This window comes from Echinops telfairi, unplaced genomic scaffold (assembly GCF_000313985.2).
Source record: "Echinops telfairi isolate 266 unplaced genomic scaffold, ASM31398v2 ScPeMD7_9;HRSCAF=40, whole genome shotgun sequence".
NCBI classification, from domain to species: domain Eukaryota; kingdom Metazoa; phylum Chordata; class Mammalia; order Afrosoricida; family Tenrecidae; genus Echinops; species Echinops telfairi.
In genome coordinates this window covers 88,427,442-88,435,196 of record NW_022103906.1, presented here as the reverse complement: position 1 = coordinate 88,435,196, position 7,755 = coordinate 88,427,442, and the positions used below count along the sequence as shown (strand labels likewise).

Below are 7,755 nucleotides of genomic sequence, written 5' to 3'. Positions count from 1 at the left end.
GTGTGTGTGTGTGTGTGTGTGTGTGTGTGTGTGTGTGTGTGTTTGTGTAGGTTCTCTGAAGAGGAGGTAGGCAATGAGTTAAGGCACAGAGAATGGTATAAGAGCTTGAAACATGTCTGAAAAGCTAGACTGTGGCCAGATTAGGAACAATCTGGAAGGCCATAGCTTGGGCATCTTTATGGCCTGTTGTTATTTTAGACAGACCATTGATTATGTTAGACTGCATCATGAATATCTTTAAGTGATATGTAGTGTCCACCTGCCCAAAGTTTTTTGACCATGGTACAGGTGTCCTTTGGAATCCACCTTTGGAAATGTTTGAAGGTTCTTGAAGAGCCACTCCAGATCTCTAAGGAAGAGATACAGGAGGTATGATCGCAGGTTTTCTTTCTTTAATAATTTATATACTGTATCCTTTTGTCTATAGAAACATAAAGCTTTCACAATTGGCACATATTTAAAGATCATCTAGTCCAAATTCAGAGAATTAGAGAGGTGGTATTGCTGAACTGATCAGGGATGGAAGAAGATTGGAATTCAGGATTTTGGACTGCAAGATGATGTTCGTTCTCTAGTGCTGCTATAATGGAAATACTACAGGTGGATGCTTTTAACAAACTGAAATTTTATTTTCTAACAGCTTAAGATACTAGATGTCTGAAATCAGGGTGCCCTCTCTAAGTGAAGACCCTCTCTGTCAGCTGTGGGGGAAGGACCTTATCTCTATCTGTTCCTCAGCTCCTTGATAATCGTCATGTGTCATGGGATCTATCTTCCATCTATATGGCTTATCATAACCCTAAAGGGCATTGAAAACTGCCCATAGAGTTATCAATGTTGTGATTATTTTTCAAAACCATTTTAGTGCTTTTGAAATTTTACAGACATCATATCAATCCATAGCTCAATCACATCAAGCAGTATTATGCAATTGCTACCACAACCACCCATCAATGAAAAGAATGTTCCAAAACATACTTTTCTTTCTTGAGCTCCTTGATGTCAGTTCCCTTTTACCTGCCCCCTCACTGGACTCCCCCCCCCACCACTCCCCGGCAAAGGAACCCTTATTCTACTCGCTGTCCCTATAGGTTCATCAATCCTGGGCTTCATAGACTAAAAAATATATACAAACATTCAAGAGGGTGACTCCTACTCACAAAACACTCCCCGGCAAAGGAACCCTTATTCTACTCGCTGTCCCTACAGGTTCATCAATCCTGGGCTTCATAGACTAAAAAATATATACAAACATTTAAGAGGGTGACTCCTACTCACAAAACACATCTGACATAGACCCCAATATGAACAAACAACAAACAAAAAAATACAGAAAATGTTGAAAACCAGATCAGACCTAGCATGTATCAAAGGAGGGGGATGGGGCATTCAACTGGCAAAGTTTTAACTGTTCAAGTCAGGTTTATAATTTTGATCTGCTGTAGCCATCTCTCCATTCCACTCTGTTTGGTAACGAGTTTCTTCCCATCCCTCTATTATGGATAAAGGGAAATCACCCGAGGCTTATTTCCTATGTAGATCTCACAAATGCATTTTAGGCTCCCACTGTCATCTGTAGCCTTCTGCAAACCAGATTCTCACAATTTACGCTCTGATACTATTAACTCCTTTGACTTCAGAGTAAATGATTTATAATCCTCTAGTCATTGATGTAGGTGTGCTTCTTCCATGTGGACTTAGTTTACATCTCACTTAGATGGCTACTTGTTTGGAAACAAGGCTTTAAGACTCCAGATACTATTCTATCGGATATCTAGGCACCATCCACATTCTTCACCACACTTTGCTGCTATAGCACCCATATCTTCTGTGTTCCTTTCCTGGGGGCAAGTATTGAGTAGGGCCATGATGTAAGAACAAATTGTTCTTAAATTGCAGATAGGATTTAGTGTGAGACCAAAACCAATTCCCGAATTAAAAAAAAAAAATTAATCTGCCTTTGGCTCACTTTCAAAATTTTTATGGGGGAAAACTGCCACCTTTATTTCCTGAGGGGCAGCGGTTGGGCTCCTGCAGTGGACCTTTCGATTAGCAGTGGAGCGTTTAACCACTGTACCATAGAGGTTAGGATTTACAACACATGTTTTTGGGGGGACACAGTTCAATCCATAGCAAAGAATATGAACATGCAAAGGCACTTTAAATGTAAACATACTCCAGTAGGATAGTGGCAATAGGCATATACATAATTTACGAGGGGAGTGTGATCGATGCAGCAATAGTCCGGAATGAACATTCTTGACAAGAACTAAATTTCGCCATGCTGCCTGCCTGCCAGCCAGCCAAAGGGAGCAGCGTGGCGGTTCATGTTTTATTTTTTTAACCGGAAAGAAGGAAGCAGGGAAACAAAGGATTTGAGTTTCCACCAGGAGCAGAAGGAACTGAGCAAGCCCAAGAGAGAGAGTTCTCAGGAATTGACTTTGTGAACAGACAAGACTCTACAGAAAGAAACACAACCAAACTCATTGCCATTGAACCAACCCCGACTCGCAGGGACCCCGTGGGACAGAATAGAATTGCCCTGTGGGTTTCCAAGACTGTAGCTCTTTATGGCAGTAAAAAGTCAAGTCTTTCTCCAGGCCACGGAAATTCAATCTTCAAGTAGATCAGCAGTTCCTAACCTGTGGGTCACAACCCCTTGGGGGTTGAACGACCCTTTCACAGGGGTCGCCTGATTCCTAACAGTAGCGAAATTGCAGTTATGAAGTAACAACAAAAATAATTTTATGGTTGGGGGGTCACCACAACATGAGGGGCTGTATGAAAGGGTTACGGCATTAGGAAGGTTGAGAACCAATGAAGTAGATCTTGTCAAGTGTAAGAAGCTGCTAGGTGCAGTCCAGTCAGCCATGGCTCATGATGAACCTATGTACAAGAGAATGGAACGCTATCCAGTCCTGTGCAATTCTCGTGATCTGTAGGGGTGCCATTGGCCAGCTTTTGGAAGTAGATCCCCAGACTTTTCTTCCTAGTCCATCTTCATCCGGAATCTCCTTTGAAACCTGTTCAGTGTCATAGCAACATCAAGCCTCCAGTAAGAGGCACAAGTGCCCTGGCTGTGAATTGCACCTGTCTCTACCCCATGGGAGGTATGCATTCTATTTAACCACCATTGCACATTTGTGGAAGACAGAGACAGGCAAACAATTAAATCCAATATGGCATATGCTAACAAACTATGGACCACATTGAGAAGAATGAAATTTCCAGAAGACTTAATTGTGTCCATGTGGAGCCTAGACCTGGACCGAGGCAGTCGTTAGAACAGAACAATGGAATACTGCATGACTTAAATACAAGAAAAGTGTGTGTCACGGTTGTGTCTTGTTACCATATTTAATCTGTATGCTGGGCAAATAATGCAAGAAGCTGGATGATGTGAAGACGAATGTGGCATTAGTCTTAGTAACAAACTTCCATATGTACTTGACACAAACTTGCTGGCTGAAAGCAACGTGGACTTGAAACATTTGGTGACGAAAATCAAGACTTGTAGCATCCTATATTGATGCCAATTCAATGTAAAGAAAATTAAAATCCTCCCAACTGAACCAGTAGATAAATAAAAACAGGCCTTGTGCAGGATTTCATTTTGCTCAGATCTACAGTCAGCGCTCATGCAAAGCAGGAGTTAAGAAATCAAATGACATATTGCATTGGACAAATCTGCTGCCTAACATTTCTTTAAAGTGTTGAAGAGCAAGAATGTCACTGGGAGGATTAGGATTCACGTGATCTAAGTCATTGCTTCATATGCACGTGAAATCTGAGCGAGGACTAGGGAAGGCCCTTAAGAGCAGAAGCAGTTGAATTAAGGCATTGAAGGGGCTGCAGGCTTCCAGAAGAACCCATCTGTCTTGGAAAATGTACAGCCGCAATGCTCCTGGGAAACGAGGGTGGTGAGACTTCGTCTCACATCCTTTGAACATGTTGTCAGGAGAGATCCGTCCTTGGAAAAGGACATCGTGCTGGGTAAAGGACGTAGTCAGCAACCAAGAGGAAGACTCTCGTCGAGATGGATGAACCCAGAGTAACAATGCTGTTGTGCACGCAGTTGCTGTGAGCAGAACTGACATAAGAGCATTCAACAACAGCATCCGCAGAAGGGGAAAGGGTGCCGCGGGAGCACGGGTAGGAAGGAGATGCCTAACTCAAGATGGGAGAAAGGGGTGATCTTTAACTGAATGGTTTCCTGAGGGAGAGGACTTTGTTAACCAAGGAAAGTCCAGTGATTGGAAAGGCCATTCCCAGGAAAAGGCTGTCCTGTGGATACAGGGAGGCATGAAAAAGCCCTGACAGTTTGGCAAATTTCAAGTGTTTCATAAACTCCTATTGACTGCAGAGATCTTCACGCTGTTGGGTTATCTTCACGCTGTTGGGTTGTGCTTGTTAGATGGCACTGGGTTGGTTCCGACTCAGAGAGACCTGTGCACACTGACTGAGACACTGCACTGCCTGTTCCAGCCTCGTCCTCACAATTGTTCCTGTGCCCGAGCCCATGGTTGCAAACACTGTGTCAATCCTTCCATTGAGGGCCTTCCTCTTTTTTTGTTGCCCCTCCACTTTACCAAGATGACGGCCTTCTCCAGGGACTGGACGTTCCTGACAACATGGGCAAAGGATCGAAGACGAAGTCTCACCATCGTTACCTCCAAGAAGCATTCTGGCCCTGCTTCTTCCAAGACAGATCTGGTTGTCCTTTTATCAGTCCGTGATACTTTTACTATTCTTCCAACAGTCCATGGTACTTTTAAAATACGGCTGGGTAGAGAGTGGCAAGTAAGAGGCACCAGCACATAAATATTCACCATGATTATTAACCCTCTCCCCTCACTCTTTCCCTTGCTACCACAGTTTAGAACACCTTATTTTTCATATGCAGACCTGCTCCAAACAAAAAAGCCAATTAGTCCTTCCTTTCCCATCAATACGCACCTTGGTGGTGTAATGGGTTATGTGTGGGATTGCTAACCGCAAGGTCAGTGGTTCAAAACCACAAGCCTCACTGTGGTAGAAAGATGAGTCAGTCTTAGATGCCCACAAGGGGAGTTCTACTCTGTCCTAGAGGGTTGCTATGATGCCAGAATTGACTCAATGGTGGCATTTGTTTGTTTTCCCTCCAACAGGGACACCCCACTGATATTTTGCCACTTGGGGTTTAGTGAGAATAAAAGATCCAGGGCAGGTGTGGTTGAGGAGAGGGAAGGGGTATACTGGTAGGGGGGTAGGAGAGGGAGACTTCAAAAAGAGGAATGTGCCCAGATTCAGGACTTAGAAGTCTGGAGGGAACTGCACCCATTCCACCTTTGCTTGGCACGACTCTGTAAGTCCTCTTGCAAACAAGTGGGAGAATAAGTGTTGTTGCTAGCTGATCATTTACCCTTTACAGGTGACTGGTATACTAAGGTGCTATGGGGACAGTTAATTAAGGGGCTCTGGACAAGGAGCCCTGGTGGCATCATGATTATGCATTGGGCTGTGATCCTCAAGGTCAGCAGTTTCAAACTACCAGTTCTCCATGGGAGAAAGACAGGGCTATCTTCTCCCATAGTTTCAGAAACTCACAGAGGCACTTCTACTATGCCCTAGAGGGGCGCTATGAGTTGGCACTGACTCAATGGCAGTGTCACAGCATGTGGCATGAAGACATCTTGAAGGGGGGGGGGCGGTATGGGTTGGGGAGAAGACAGGTCGGAGCATGAATGGAAAGAGGGTGTGAGGAGGAGGCTATAGACACAGAGGGAGAGTGTGTGCATGTATGGCAGGCACATGCATGTGCAGATAGGAGGGAATCTGCCACTTTGCCTGGGCTCTACTTTGAGGACCTTCCAGGGATGAGTTTTCAGACAGCAGACGCACATGCTTTGTAGACCATACCCTGTTTTCAGGTCTCATCTCATTTGCATCTCTGATCACCCTGTGAGGGAGGAACTTTTCTTAATCTCTTGTTAAGAAAGTCAAGGTGGAAAAGTTACATGACTGCTCACGGGCTTACTGAAAGGGTAAGAGGAGAAGCCTCATCTATCTAACTCACATGTCTGTACTGTCTACACTGCCCGACATACTCAAGGTGGAGGCCATCCTCTGTCCCTTATGCTCACAGACACCACAAGGGGCTGTTCCCCACTCTTCCTCCCCCTCCCCAACTGTGGACACCCTCCCTGTGGTTGACAGGTGCCATCCAGATCCTGCAAGAATGGCCTCACTCCCAGACTCTTCTGCACTGCAGACGTCTTCTGCAGTGCTTAGAGATGCGGACCATATTGGGTTCCCAAGTAAACAATGATGGACTTGTGGGACAAACGTAGTGATTTGATAATGATTAAATAGTTAACTGCCGGGATGGATTTCGGAAGAGAAGAGTGTTTCTAAAGTGCCGATACAACATGCATGCCAATTTTAGGATTGCCTGATATCTTTTGCTAAAGATGAATCCTGTCTGAAAATCACCTTCATCAGGCCTTTGAAAGCATCCACATAGACAAATGCTTTGGATTCCCTTCCAACAGGAGGGGATGGGGAGACTTGGAGAAAACAAAGAACTGTGGGATTAAGCCAGAGCGGCTCAAAACACCTATTTGCCAGCCTCTCACCTCCCCATCTCCTCATAAACCCAAAGAAAATGTCTGAGACAAAGTCTCAAAGCCTTGAGGGTCTTAGGGTCCCCCTCCCAGCCACCTCAGTTTCTCAACTCTTGACTTTCCTACCTGTCCTCTCCATCCTCCTCTTTCCAACAAACCTCTGCAGTGCAGAGTCCTCTTCTCTGAAACCTACCACCTACTATAAACACCTCCTCCACTCCAACCAAGGGTTTAGGTCAAACACGGAACAATTAGAAAATTCAAAGGCATCGCCAGGAACCTTGGGAGGGGGCACCTTTTCCATACACTCCTCCTCTCCCTCCTGGGCCTGGCTCAGGTGGTCTCCCTGGCCCTGGTTTGAGGGCGGTGAGTGGTCAGAGAGTTGTGCTGAGGGCAGCTGGCGGAGCGCGTGATGTGGGGCGGGACCCGTGGAACAACGTGGAGGCAGCTGGCTCGGAAGAATTATTGCAAGTCTGCACAACTTAAAAATCTGCAGTTTGGGGGCGGGAGGGGGAGCGCGGGGGTGGGTTCCCGAGCGTCCCGTTTCTCCTGCGGGCGGCTCACCCGGCGTCCTCCCTCAGTGCAGAGCGGGCGGCGGGCGATGCCTCCTGGACCCCACGCCGCCCAGGCCGAGGTCCTGCCGGGCTCCCCAGCGTCCGCAGCCCAAGGCCGTTCCGGGGGTGACCTCTACTCCCGCCATCCGTCCTCTGGGCCCGATCCTTCCCGGCCGGCTCTGTGCAGACGGCCAGCCACCTCTCCCGACTTGGTAAGTGGAGACTGGCGCGTGGACCCGGCCGTGGAGCTCCTGGCAAACCCAGGCTGGAGCGTGTTCCTCCTTTGGCACTTTTGTTTTCCATAAGTTGGGCTTCGCGACTCCGTACCGTTCTGGGAAATTCGCAAATCGTCGCGTGGGCCCGGACTTTCCAGCGGGGACTGACCGATGCAGGAGCCCCCGGGGCCACGGAGCCGGGCGCCAGCCCCGGCGGGTGTCGCGGCGCGCTCAGCCCGCGAGGGAGCGCAGGTGGAAGGCGCGGGGCGCGCTCCTGCGCCCGGGACGGGGCCGGCCGCTCCGGGGGTGACTCTGCACTCGGGCCTCGGCGGGGGTGCGTTCTCTGCAGTGCCGCCTCTCCATGCGTCCGTCCCGCCGTCCGCC

The 7,755-nt window shown here is 47.5% G+C and overlaps 1 protein-coding gene across 2 annotated transcripts in view; it reads left to right on the top strand.

Moving 5' to 3' along the window:
- The window catches only part of KCNS3 (potassium voltage-gated channel modifier subfamily S member 3), a 78,090-nt gene that overhangs the window by 11,260 nt on the left and 59,075 nt on the right, over positions 1 to 7,755 (top strand). The window contains exon 1 of one of the 2 annotated variants that reach the window (XM_004696049.2): positions 7,290 to 7,368. The exons of the other annotated variant lie outside the window; for it this stretch is intronic. The gene's annotated coding sequence lies outside the window, so the exon portion shown is untranslated. Of the gene's footprint in view, positions 1 to 7,289; positions 7,369 to 7,755 lie in introns of those variants that run through there. 2 annotated transcript variants of the gene reach the window in all.